Below are 13,994 nucleotides of genomic sequence, written 5' to 3'. Positions count from 1 at the left end.
AGATGGAATCCATATGTACGCAGTTCAGCAATAGGAAGGGAAATAGCACAATTTTCGGTGGGTTTTACAGGCCAGCAGGCAGTGGAGCTGTGTTAGAGGTGGGACTGAGGAACTAGTTGTGGAGGATGCAATTAAGGGGGATACAAAATATTTCCTTTACTTCACAAAGGAGATGGGTGAAGCAAACATGGGGGGGGGTGAAATATTAGGTGAAATAAACATATTGAGAGAGGAAGTATTAAGGGGTTTAGCAGTATTAAAAATGGAAAAATCCACAGGCCCTGATGAAATGTATACCAAGCTATTAAGCAAAGCAATAGAGGAAATATCAGAGGCCCTGACCATCATTTTTCAATCCTCGCTGGCTTCAGGTGTTGTGCCTGAGGACTGTTAAAGTGGTTCACTTGTTTAAAAAGGGAGAAAGGGATAGACCAAGTAATTACAGGCCAGTCAGCCGAACCTCGGTGTTGGGAAAATTATTGGAAATAATTCTGAAGGACAGGATAAATCTTCATTTAGAAACACCCGGATTAATCAAGGATAGTCAGCACGGATTTGTTAATGGAAGGTCGTGTCGGACAAATTTGATTGCATATTTTGAGGAGGTAACAAGGAGGATAGATGAGGGTAGGGCGTTTGATGTAGTGTATATGGACTATAACAAGGCTGTTAATAAGGTTACACATGGCAGACTGTTAGAGATCACTGTAGAGAAGGGTTTGGATCTCAGTAAAATAGCCGAGGTCGAGCTGTCACTGGGCTCAGAAATAATGCACTCCAGACTGTTAAAGGAATTCAGAGAGGAGATAGGATGGACTGACCACAACATTTCAACCAACGTTTAATATCAAAAATGTACAGGTGGATTGAAGGAGCCCAAGTGATGTTTCTGTTCAAATGTGGAGAGAGGATCAACCTGGTAACCAGAGGCCATTGTTTAGCAACTCCTCAAATCTTAATCCAGGTCATATTAGTGAGCATTTAGCGACAAAGAGGGTAATGAGAGGAGGCTGGAATGGATTAGCTGTAGAAAATTCGCATATGACAATTTTCCGAACAATGACGGACAGGTAAATACGCGTTGATCCTTCCAGACTTTCCCAGGCAATAGTGATACTTTGTCGAAACTTTGTTCTAGCTATCCAAAGCCAAACCATGTGACCTCTTGGCTGAGCCGAAAAAAAACAGGTAGAAACACAGGCCAATTTGGGGGATTAAAATACGGGAAGGTCCTCTCCAACCCATTTAGGCGATTGAAACTTGTTCAGCTGATCAATCTTGCTCTCAATTCCCGGAAGTGCCTACCTGTTGCAAGAGGTGATGGCCGCACCAAACAGGAACAGGTTCAGCTTTTACTTGAAGGATTTCAGCGCAGCAGCGTCCTCTGCAAGAGAAGGTATCCTGTTCCAGCGGTCGACTATTCTCTGGGAAGAGAACCACATCCTGACATCTAACTTAAATCTGGCCTTGCACAACTGAAAATTGTGACCCTGGCACTCCCTAACCTATTTAATTGGAACAAACTGTCAACTGGAACAAACCCTATTCCCTTCATCAGCTAATACACCTCAATCAGATCACCACTAAGTTTTTGCTTCTCTAAAGTCTAGAGCCCAAATTCTTAGCCTATCTTGACAACAAAATTCCTTTGTACTGGGAATTAGTCTAATGTCCCTCCTCTGCAACAGTTTCAAAGCCTCATTATCACCCACCATGTGATGAGACCAAAACTGGACACAGTAATCCAAGTGAGGCCTTTACCAAGGTCTTGTACTATGACAAAATAGGTCGTCTTATACCCAAATACCCAATGAATGCACCCCAACACCCTCTTTGTTCGAGCTATCACTTCACGGCATTGCTCTTGTACCTTTAGAGCTGTATGCACAAGAATACCCGGATCTTCCTTTCTCCCCCTTCTTTAGTGCTTCTCCATGAAGGGTGTATGAATGTTGAGCATTGACCCTTTCCACAGGCATAATATGCCACGTATCCACCTAAACATAATTTGCCAGTCATGTGCCCAATCTCCCAACATATAAAGATGCAGTTTTGATGAGACGTGATGATGCAGGTTGATAGAATGTGGTACATGCAGTGTATGTGGGTTATCAGAGGTTGATTGATAATGTGGCTCACCGGAGGTTTCAGTCATTTGGTGTAAGATGAAATGTTACCACCTGTGTAGAAAGTGGATAATGTGTTTAGTTTTCTCTATTTGTGTTCACAGATCCGAACTCTACAATCACTGAGTTCTTGACAAACTGCGATGATTACCAGCTGTTCCAGTTCACGAAATTCTACCGGGATAGACTGGAACAGGCGATTGAAGGAGGGGTGGATGGAGTCAGCTCATAGTTAACATACGAGTGGCATTTCAGTGGACAAGAACATCGGGTAAGTGGGAGGCACACGGAAAGATGTTGGGTTATTTAAACATCACAGATTTGACAAGATATCAGATCTTGGAATCAGGGAAGGTTACAGAAGCGAAACACGTCAAATAGGAAATAAATAGATAAAACTGTTAATATTGTGAATCTGAAACAATGATACGAAGAGGTGAAAATACCCATTGGATCCGTCAGTGTCTGTACTAAGGGCAGGGTAACACTTCGGGTACAACTCTTGTACGAACTGTAAACAAAGGGAAACAGTTTTAGTGGGACTGGCAAAAGGAGAGACCAGAGACAACAGACAGGATTTAAAGGGAAGGACATGTGTTGACTGACCTGAAAACTACTTAACGTAAATTAAGGAACTTAGAAACGAGAAAAACCATCTGCGGAGTAATTGAGAGGCATTTCAAGAACAAAAACAAAATGGTTAAATGTTGAAAATGTATGAGACCAGAACAGGAAAACTAACCCCCAAAAACGAGGTTCGAAAACCTGATGCTGTGCAGGTTTTTCCTCTCCCGGCATCACCGGGGGTCAATTCTAACTTTGGCGGAGATGCAATATGGGTGGTAGAACCTGTGGTGGAGCATCACTCCCCGGGGCAGCACTTCAGGAAATTACAGCAAGCAGCCTGTACTGTTCTGTCAGATACCTTTAATGGAATAGAACTAAATGGAAATGATAATCAGGCAGGGTGTATAATGGATGGTCCACCTGCTGCCAACTTTCCAAGTTGATAATCTAGGAAACTTACTCTCGTCCCAACCTCCTGCTCACTACATATTACCGTTAGTATCCCACCTAGTCTAATCCCAACCTCCTGCTCACTACCCATTTCTATTAATATCCCACCTAGTCTAATCACAATCGCCTGCTCACTATCCATTACCGTTAATATCCCACCTAGTCAAATCTCAACCTCCTGCTCACTACTCATCAGGGTTAATATCCCACCTAGTCTAATCCTAACCTCCTGCTGACCACATTATTGTTAGTATCCCAATCAGTTCAGGTGTAATCTTCTGTTCACTCCCCATACTCCAGTATTCCTTTCTATCCGCGCAGCAATAGAAATAGACGTTTCCAAAAAATTGTCGACTTGCTTCCACAATATTTTGTGGGATTGAATTATGCTTTCTGACCAACGCATGTGTAAATAAATTTATCAACCTTCACCGTGAATTCTTCAAATTAGCCTAAATATGTGCCCACTGGCCAATCAGTGGAAACCATCAGTAACTATTTATTTGATTGTAACTCTTCAGAATCCGAAGACTTGCAGCAACTCCTCACTTAATCTGCTCACTTCTAGTGGAATGAGCCCAACGTTCTGAAATCGCACTCTCTAACAGTAACTCCACATCCCTGCTAACATCCGAGTGCAATTGCACGCCAGTTTTTACATTGCTTTTACATTCTACAAATGGAGCGTCCAAACCTGTACAATACTGTGTAAATTACCTGCCCCTGTGCTGGTGGTGTGGAACGTCACTGCCCAGGAGAATATCATGACATTGAGCTCAAAATTTCAGTCTCTAATTACCAGTACCTATGCTTTTAGTGTGGAACGTCACTCCCCAGGGGGGGAAATGAGGAAATTGAGATTGCTCAGTCTGTTCTTTTCCACCGCTCACTTAAATGGTTTGGCTTCTACACCATTTTCTTCATGGAGTGAGTGACTGGGGGATGAAATAGTGGTAGTTTCATAATTTTGTAACAGGCCAGATTTTGCGGTAGAAATAACGGTGGGGCTAACAGTGCTCACTGTTATTAAAGTGTAACTTGGCCAGCAACTTCCAGCGACCGCACATGCAGAGTTAAACACGAAAATCAGGAAGTTCCTGTCCGAGTTGCCCTGCTGCTCCAAAAGCTGCGCAAGAATGGTATCTCGCCGAGAGACTCGCCATTGAAATACATGGAATGGCATAAAATTCCTGTACTTACCTGATAGATACACAGGAAACTCGCCAGGAAAAGTCAGGGCTTGCCCATTCCAGTGTAATTGCACATGCTTAAACACCTGTTGGATCTCCAGCTTTTTCCAGTTCTGACCTGAAACATTAACTCTGTCTCTCTCTCCACAGATGCTGCCTGACCTACTGAGTATTTCCAATATTATCTGTTTTTATTTCAGATTTCCAGCATCCACAGTATTTTGCTTTTGTATTAATTATTTTGTTAACGGCGTGATCAGTCTTAATTAATGCCAAACAACGTCTCTTGCACTGAAAATTAACTTTTACAAGTGTGGAGTATTATCCCTTCGCATTTCAACTATTGTTGAAGCTGTAAAAGCAAAAATTAAATAATGTTTGTACATTTTCTTTCTGTCTCTTTTTTCGCTCCCCCTGAACATAAGAAGGTAAGAAGATAAGAAATAGGAGCAGGAGTAGACCATTGGCCCTTCGAGCCTGCTCCGCCATTCAATAAGATCATGTCTGATCTTTTACCTCATCTCCGATTTCCTGCACTATCCCCATAACCCTTGATTCCCTTAATATTCAAAAATCTATCGATCTCTGTCTTGAATATACTCAACGACTGAGTCTCCACAGCCCTCTGGTGTAGAGTATTCCAAAGATTCACCAACCTCTGAGTGAAGAAATTTCTCCTCATCTCAGTCATAAATGGCTGACCCCTTATTCTGAGACTGTGGCCCCTGGTTCTTGTCTCCCTTGCCTGGAGAAACATCCTCCCTGCATCCACCCTGTCAAGCCCTGTAAGAATGTTGTTTCTTTCAATGAGATCCATCCTGTAAGAATTTTGTATGTTTCAATTAGATGCAATCTGAATCCAAATATTCTTTCACTCTCTTTATTTCTCTTTCTGCATGAGATTTGTCATTGCATTCTACATTCTAACTGAAACTTCCTGGTTCAGACTTTGCGAGTATCGGTAAGGATTCTTCAATCTGATTGGTTAAGGAAACATACAGTTGCTTGTCCTATTCCCTCTGCAGATGCCGCTGGGCGTATTGGCTCTACTTTACAGTGAAGATGAAGGAACGGCGATATATATTCAAGTCAGGATGGTGTGTGACTTGATGGGTAACTTGGAGGTGGTGGTGTTTTCATGCGGATGCTGCTCATGTTCTTCTAAGTGTTTGGGTGGTGCTGTCACAGAAGCCTTGGCGAACTGCTGCAGTTTTCTGTAAATAGTATGCACATTAGCTATAGTGCACCGGTGGTAGAGGGACTTGGGCGTAGAAATTCAGTGGGTTGCGCCAGCCGCTAACGCCATAAAAGGGCTATATTTCCGGCGCTAGACACTTAGCGCCTGAACGCAGTCCGATCTGTGCCGACGCCCAAATTCAGTTGACATTTAGCGCCGGCGCAAAGTGTTTGCACCCGCTCAGGTGCGCGCGCAGCTTATGACGCCATATCGTCGCGCAACGCTGTTTGTGCGCCCCAAACCGGAAATTCAGTGGCGCCCGCCCAATGTGGGCGTGGCGCTGCTAAGAACTGTGAGGTGGAATGCAAAAGAGGCCCTGTGGGCCTCGGGGAGTGCAAATTAAAGGGCACTTACACTGACCTATAAAGCCCAGCCATTTTGCTGCAATGACTTTACTGCTTTGGAATTCTGGACAGAGACCAAGGGACAGAGGTTACAGATTTGGGACAACATAGGAGAGGTATTTTTGGCTTCTGGCCAGTGCTTTGACATTTGATTCATTGTGATTTATCTGTTCTCAACTTTATTATGGGGGCTGTATGGGGGGCCAACCCTCAGTTGCAGCATTATGTGCGAAGGGCTCGCAGACGCTGTGAGAGAGGGCCAGCCAAGCCTAGACGCAGAGGGGCCATCAGGCGTCAGCAACGTAGGCCTTACCCACTCAGGCAATACCGGCAGCAGGTGTCCTATCTCACCATGACTGCGGCGCATTGTGTGAAGAGGCTGCGCTTCAGAAGGGAGGTGGTTGCAGAGATCTGCCAGCTGCTTCACACAGATCTGCATCCACAGCTGATGTGCAGGACGTCTCTGTCGGTGGAAGTGAAGGTCACGGTGGCTCTGAACTTTTATGCAAGCGGCTCCTTCCAAGCCGCTGCTGCGGACATTGCGAACATCTCCCAGTTCGCCGCACATCGCTGCATCCAGCAGGTCACCGATGCACTTCACGCGAGGAGACACCAATTCATCTCCTTCCCCATGACCCGACAGAGGCAGGAGCAGTGTGCAGTCGGATTTGGCAGGATCGCGGGCTTCCCCATGGTGCAGGGCGCCATTGACTGCACGCATGTGGCTATGCGGGCACCTATCCACAATGCCGAGGATTACCGCAACTGGAAGGGCTACCATTCCCTAAATGTACAGCTGGTGTGTGACCACAGGCAGCGCATCCTAGCTGTCAATGCCCGCTTCCCAGGAAGCAGCCACGATGCATTTATCCTGCGCCAGACTACTGTGGCTGACATGTTCGAGGCACAGCCTCCACCAAGGGGATGGCTTATCGGGGACAAGTGCTACCCTTTGTGTACATGGCTCATGACCCCGCTCCACGCGCCCAGGACCCCAGTGGAGGAGGCATACAACGAAAGCCATCAAGCCACAAGGAACATCATCGAGCAAACGATAGGCGTCCTCAAGCAACGGTTCCGCTGCCTGGATCGTTCCGGAGGATCTCTTCAGTATTCGCCGGATAGAGTCTCCCAGTTCGTCATCGTGTGCTGCATGCTGCACAACCTGGCTATCCGCAGGACTCAGGCACTGCCACCTGGCATTGCACCACCACCTCAGGAGGACAAGCAGGAGGAGGAGGAGGAGGAGGAGGAGGAGGAGGACCAGCCCAGGAGGGAGTGACAAGGGCCAAGGGCCGTCCGCCGGGGGCTTATTGATCGACACTTCTAGGCCCCCTGTCAGGGAATGGCCTGTGGCAATGAACGCACCTGAGGCAGCCGCTCCGCAAGCCCTCAGCCGGTTAACGCAACAACCACTTCAAACATGACACCTGGACATGCTGAATAAATCAAAAGCTTTATTTCACAAACTCAGAGCCCTTCCCACATGAAACAGAAAAACAGACAAGACCCCCAAAAAACAGTCAAAAACATCTGTCACTCCCAAAACCTGGGGAGGACTAACAAAACTTGCCCATCCAAAAGGCCTTCAGCAGCGGCCTTACAAAAATAAGCACCCCCCCCACAACAGAGACACCCCCATGAGAACAAAAAATGCCTTGATCCTCGGCCTTAACAAAATAATGCCCCCCACAACACAAGCACCCCAATATAAAGGAAACCACTCTCACCACACTCTAATGGGTGTGCCGAGAGGGCGAGTCCTTAGACAGGCTTCTCCAGCCCCTGGCCGACCTGCTGCTCCACCTCAACCTGGGTGCTGCGGGTGTGGCGAGGCTGGGGGAAGGCTCATGAGGGCCACAAAGTGTGTCGGCAGATGCCCTTGGGAGTCGGCCTAGACGAGGCCTGGCCCGGGAGGGGCCGGCTGCTGACTGCTGCAGCTGTGGCTGGGCAGCATCAGTCTTAGCAGCAGCTCGTCGCACCTTGGCTGGGGGAGTGGCAGTGTCGGCAGCACCATTGGGGGCAAGCTGGCTGATGGCAGGTGCGTGCTGCTCGCCAGAGACACTGGCACTCGGCCGGGCTGGCAGTGTAGCAAGCGCAGCAATCTGGGGGAGGCCAGACTGCTGTGCTGCAGCAGGGCGGCGGGTGCCATGGCGATGCCTCCGTGCCACAGTGAGTGTGGCAGAAGTGAGTGCCCGAACTGCCCTGGTATGCGCCCGCATCAGCTCTGCCAGTGTCTGGACGGCACCACTCATCTCGCGAGTCGCGCCCTGCGCTGCCGCCAGTTGCTGCACACCCGCGTCCTGCGCTGCCGCGAGTTGCTGCACACCCCTGTCGTGCGCTGCAGCCAGTTGCTGGACACCCCTGTCGTGCACTGCCGTGAGTTGTTCGAACCCCCTGGCCTGTGATTCCCCGAAAGCCACCACACTCTGAGCCAGGGACTCAATGGCGTGAGGCATCTGTTCGACCACCCCCATGAACTCTTGGTGGCGCCGCTCAGACGCCGCCGACATCTCATCGAGGACGCGCACCTCCTGGGCGAGGACCGTGTCTGGACTGGAGGGCGGACTCTCCCTCCGGGGAGAAGGCCGCCGAGCTAGCCGACCCTTCCCGCGTGCGTCGACCCCACTTGGGCCAGGTTCTGCCCTCCCCTCCAACACCTCCCCCCTCTGGGCAGAAGGCCGGCGTGCTGCCGGACCCTTCCCGCGTGCGTCCACCCTACTGGGACCAGCTTCGGCCCTCCCCTCCAACACCTCCCCCTGGCTCTCCTGCAGGCCAGACGTCTCCCCTCCATTGCCCTCCCCTGGTGCGGAGGAGGGTTCCCCCGATGTGCCGCCTTCCTCCTGGTCCTCGACGTCCTCCTTCTCCAAGGGCCTGGCTCTCTGTGCTTCAGGGACCACCTCCTCCTCACCAGCTGAAAGCAGGAATGCACAAGCATAGCTTTAGAGTGAGGACAGGCCATCAGCGAGGGAGGCCTGAGTGGTGCATTATGCGCATTTGTCGGTCAGTGGGAAAGGATGTAGATCTGAAGCGCGAGGGCAACGAGAGAGGTGCAACCGCTCATGTCCTTACCAGTGGGTACCAGTACAGAGTCCGCCTCGCCGATCGCGACAGGGCCAGTCACCCGGCCACGCATGAGTCGTGCCATGCTCTCCTCCAGATCAGTGAGCGCCTGGTACTCGGGACGGCCTCCACCAGTGACAGCCTGGCTCCTTACATTGCTCACCAGCTTGGCCTGCAAGAGAAAGGACGGCCTCTAAGTACAGTGTGGTGCCCTGTCGCTGTGTGCACTGCCTCCCATGGTGGAATAGCTTGGCCAGTGTGGTGCCCTGTTGCTGGGTGCACTGCCTCCCATGGTCGAATAGCTTGGCCAATGTGTTAAGTGCAGAAAGTGCTATTGATGAACATGCAAGTGCCATTGCTGCGGGAGGAGGGCTGCCCATTAGGCCTTTGAGGTCCCTTTGCCCATAATGTGAGGTGCACATGCAAGGATGAGGGGGACACTGGAAAGGGTACTCACCTTCACCATCCGAGTGAGGTCGTTGAACTTCTTGCGGCATTGGTCCGCACTCTTGGGGACATCACAGGTGGATGACACCCTGCGGGCGATTTTGCCCCAGGCTCTCCTGTACTGGCTCCTGGGAGCCTTCCTGCCACTGTCCGGGCACAGGATCTCTCTTCTCTTCTCCACACCATGAATGAGCACACTCAGAGCATGCTCTGAGAAGCGCTGCGCTCGCTCACGGGCCCTCTCCATTGCTCCAGGCGCTATTTTGGCACACCAGTAGTGCTGAGTCCTAGCTGCAGGGCTCCAGTATGCAGGGCGTGGCAGCAGTCAAAGTTGACCCTTCCCCCTTTAAGAGCTGGCCGGCATCAGGGTGTCTGCTGTCAATCAAAACATGACCGCACCTGCGCTGCGCCCGGCTTCAGCGTTATTAGGCCGCATCGCCGGCTTAGCGCCGGAACACAGCATTTCAACGCCAGTTTCAGTGCTCGGCCAAACTTAGGGCCAGCTCTACTGAATTTCGGCGATGTGGCCTACACTTTCCGACGGGCGCTAACTTTAGCGAGCGCCCGACTTTAGCGCCCCAAAAGTGTCCAGACTGAATTTCTAGGCCTTGATGTTTAAGGTTGTGGGTGGGCTGCTGATCACACGTATTTCTCTGTACTGGGATTCCGTGGAGCTTCCTGAGTGCTGTTGCAGCTGCACCTATCCAGGAAAGTGGCGATTTTTCCATCACACGCCGCAGTTATGCCTTATAGGTGCAGGAGAGGCTCCTGGGTGGCCAGGAGGTGAGACACTCGCCACAGAATACGCAGCCTCGCACTTGCTGTAGTAGCCACGAGTTTGTTTGTGGCTGGTCAATGGTAGGGAATAGACGATGTCAATGCCAATGAACGGCAAAGGGGCCGGTTAGGAATCTCTTGGTGGAGATTGGCATTGGCTGGCACTTATGTGGCGTGAACGTTACTTGCCACTTATCCACCCAAGCCTAGATTTTGTCCAGGTCTTGCTGCATGCGAGCATGGACGGCTTCATTATCTGTTGAATTGAAAATGGAGCTAAACACTGCAATCATCAGAGAACTCCTGGCTTTATGATGGAGGGAAGGTAATTGGCGAAGCAACTGAAATGGTTAGTCCCAGGACACTGCCCCGAGGAACTGCTGCAGTGCTGTCCTGGTTCTGAGGCGATTCGCCTCCTACAACCACACTCCATGGTGCCACACACGTCGAAAATTGCCTTGATGTCAACCACAGTCACTCTCTCCTCACAGCCAGCTCTTTGGTTTATGTTTGGAGTCGACTGGTCCTGGTGGAACTCAAATTGAGCCTCGGTAAGCAGCTTATTTGTGAATAGGTGCTGCTTGATGACTCCCTCCAGCACTTTGATGCTGATTGAGAGTAGACTGATGGGGCTGTAATTGCCCAGGTTAGATTTGCCCTGCTCTGTGTGGACAGGATATACCTGGGCAATTATCTACAATATCGGGAACATACCAGTGTTGTGGATGTACTGGAACAACTTTAGTAGAGGTGTGGTTAGTTCCAGAGCATAGATCTTCAACAATACAGCCTGAATGTTGTCACGACCTATAACATTCCCAGTACCCAGTGCTTTAATTTGATTCTTGATATGGAATTGCCTTGGAACTAGGCATTGAATCTCCCACCTACTGTACATTCGGCACTTTTTGGTACCTTTAGTGCTTCCTCCAAGTTGTGTTCAAAATGGAGGAGTACTGATTCATCGGCTGGTAGGTGGTAATCAGCAGGAGCTTTTCGTGCCCATGTTTGACCTGAAGCCATGATAATTCACTGGCTCCGGAGTCAATATTAAAGATTCACAGGGCAAGTGCTAAAGACTCCCAGAGCTGCAGGGCATTCTGCAGGGGGCCGGTGAACAGCCAGCTGTCGTTGTGCATATAGCTATCAACGATATAGGTAAAAAAAACGGGATGAGGTCCTAAAAGCTGAATATAGGGAGTTAAGAGGTAAATTTAAAAATAGGACCTCAAAGGTAGTAATCTCAAGATTGCTACCAGTGCCACATGCTAGTCAGAGTAGAAATAGAAGGATATTTCAGATGAATACGTGGCTAGCAGAATGGTGCAAGGGGGAGGGTTTCAAATTCCTGGGACATTGGATCTGGTAAGGAAGGATATTAGCTCTGATGATGTGGAATCTGTATGGGTAGAGCTGAGAAATACCATGGGGCAGAAAACGTTAGTGGGAGTTGAATACAGACCCCCAGACAGTAATGCTGAGGGTGGGGATGGGAAATTAGAGTTGCATGCAATAAGGGCACAGCAGTTAGCATTGCTGACTTTAATCTACATATAGATTGGGCTAACCAAATTAGTGACAATACTGTGGAGGAGGAATTCCTAGAGTGTATACGGGATGTTTTCCTGGACCAATATGTCGAGGAACCAACTAGAGATCAGGCCATATTAGACTGGGTATTATGTAATGAGAAAGGATTGATTAGCAATATTGTTGTGCGAGGCCCCTTGGGGAGGAGCGATCAAAATATGATAGAATTTTTCATTAAGATGGAGAGTGAAGTAGTTGATTAGGGTCCTGAATTTAAATAAAGGAACCTACAATGGTATGAGATGCAAGTTGGCATGGATGGATTGGGGAACATTACTTAAAGAGGTGAGGGTGGATAGGCAATGGCAAACATTTAAAGATCGCATGGATGAACTACAGAATTTGTTCAACTCTGTCTGGCATAAAAACAAATCAAAAAAGATGGTGCAACCGTGGCTAACAAGGGAAATTAGGGAAAACATAAGATCCAAGGAGATTACATATATATTGGCCAGAAAAAGTAGCAAACCTGAGGATTGGGAGCAGATTAGGATTCAGCAAAGGAGGACAAAATGATTAATTAAGAGGGGGAAAATAGAGTATGCGAGTAAGCTTACAGGGAGCATAAAAACTGACTGTAAAAGCTTCTATATATATGGGAAGTGAATAAGATTGATGAAGTCAAGCAAGTGAAGTCCCTTGCAGTCAGAATCAAGGGAATTATAATGGGGAACAAAGGAATGGCTGACCAATTAAATTCATACTTTGGTTCTGTCTTCATAAAGGAGGAGACAAATAACCTCCCAGAGATGTCGGGGAACATAGGGTCTAATGAGAGGGAGGAACTGAATGAAATCAGTATTTGTAGGGAAAACGTGCTAGGGAAATTGACGGGATTGAAGGCCGATAAATCCCCAAGGCCTGGTAATCTACATCCTAGGGTACTTAAGGAAATGGCCCTAGAAATAGTAGATGCATTGCTGGTCATCTTCCAAAATTCTATAGACTCTGGCACAGTTCCCATGGATTGGAGGGTAGCTAATGTAACCCCACTATTTAAAAACGTTGGTAGAGAGAAAACAGGGAATTATAGACCGGTAAGCCTGACATTGGTAGTGGGGAAAATGCTAGAGTCCATTATAAAAGATGTAAAAGCAGAGCACTTGGAAAACAGTGACAGAATCGGACAAAGTCAACATGGATTTACAAAAGGAAAATCGAGCTTGACTAATCAACTGGCATTTTTTGAGGGTGTAACTGTTGAATAGATAAGGGAGAACCAGTGGCTGTGGTGTAGTTCGACTTTCAGAAGGCTTTCGATAAGGTCCTGCATAAGAGATTAGCGTGTAAATTTATAGCACATGGGATTGGGGGTGAGGTACTGACTTGGAGAGAGAACTGGTTGGCAGACAGGAAGTAAAGAGTTGGAATAAACGAGTCTTTTTCCGAGTGGCAGGCAGTGACTAGGGGATACCGCAGAAATTGGTGCTAGGACCCCAGCTATTCACAAAGTATATTAATGATCTAGTCGAGTAAATTAGATGGAATATCTCCAAGTTTGCAGACGACACAAAGCTGGTTGGGCGTGTGTGCTGTGAGGAGGATGCTGAGAAACTCCAGTATGATTTGGACAGGTTGGGAGATTGGGCATGGCAGATGCAGTGTAATGTGGATAAATGCCAGGTTATCCACTTTGGTGGTAAAAACAGGAAGGCAGATTATTATCTGAACAGTAATGGATTGGGAAAGGGGGAAGTGCAATGAGACCTGGGTATCCTTGTGCACCAGTCGCTGAACGTAAGCATCCAGGTGCAGCAGGCGATTAAGCAGGCTAATGGTATTTTGGCCTTCATAGCGAGAGGATTCGAGTACAGGAACAAGGATGTCTTGCTGCAGTTGTAGAGGGCCTTGGTGAGACCACACCTTGAGTATTGTGTGCAGTTCTGGTCACCTTATCTGAGGAAGGAGGTTCTTGCCATGGAGGGAGTGCAGCGAAGATTCACCAGACTGATACCTGGGATGGCAGGAGTGATGTATGATGAGAGATTGGATCGATTGGGCTTATATTCGCTAGATTTTAGAAGAATGAGAGGTGATCTCATTGAAACTTATAAAATTCTAACAGGACTAGACAGACTAGATGCAGGAAGGATGTTCCCAATGGGGAGAGAGTCCAGAAACAGGGTTCTCATTCTAAAGAAAAGGGGTAAGCCATTTAGGTCAATGATGAGGAGGAATTTCTTCACCCAGAGAGTGGTGAACC

At 48.4% G+C, this 13,994-nt stretch overlaps 1 pseudogene across 1 annotated transcript in view; it reads left to right on the top strand.

Moving 5' to 3' along the window:
• Positions 1-13,994, top strand: part of LOC147092556 (uncharacterized) — a 143,995-nt pseudogene that overhangs the window by 106,470 nt on the left and 23,531 nt on the right. The window contains exon 6 of the transcript XR_015074993.1: positions 2,231-2,397. The product of XR_015074993.1 is annotated as an uncharacterized LOC147092556 (transcript). The remainder of the gene's footprint in view (positions 1-2,230; positions 2,398-13,994) is intronic.

Source organism: Somniosus microcephalus, unplaced genomic scaffold, assembly GCF_052327205.1.
Source record: "Somniosus microcephalus isolate GS21.2 unplaced genomic scaffold, FLI_Smic_1.0 unresolved_chr2, whole genome shotgun sequence".
Taxonomy (NCBI): domain Eukaryota; kingdom Metazoa; phylum Chordata; class Chondrichthyes; order Squaliformes; family Somniosidae; genus Somniosus; species Somniosus microcephalus.
The sequence above is the reverse complement of the archived record's forward strand: the minus strand, read 5'-3'. Positions and strand labels throughout refer to the sequence as shown.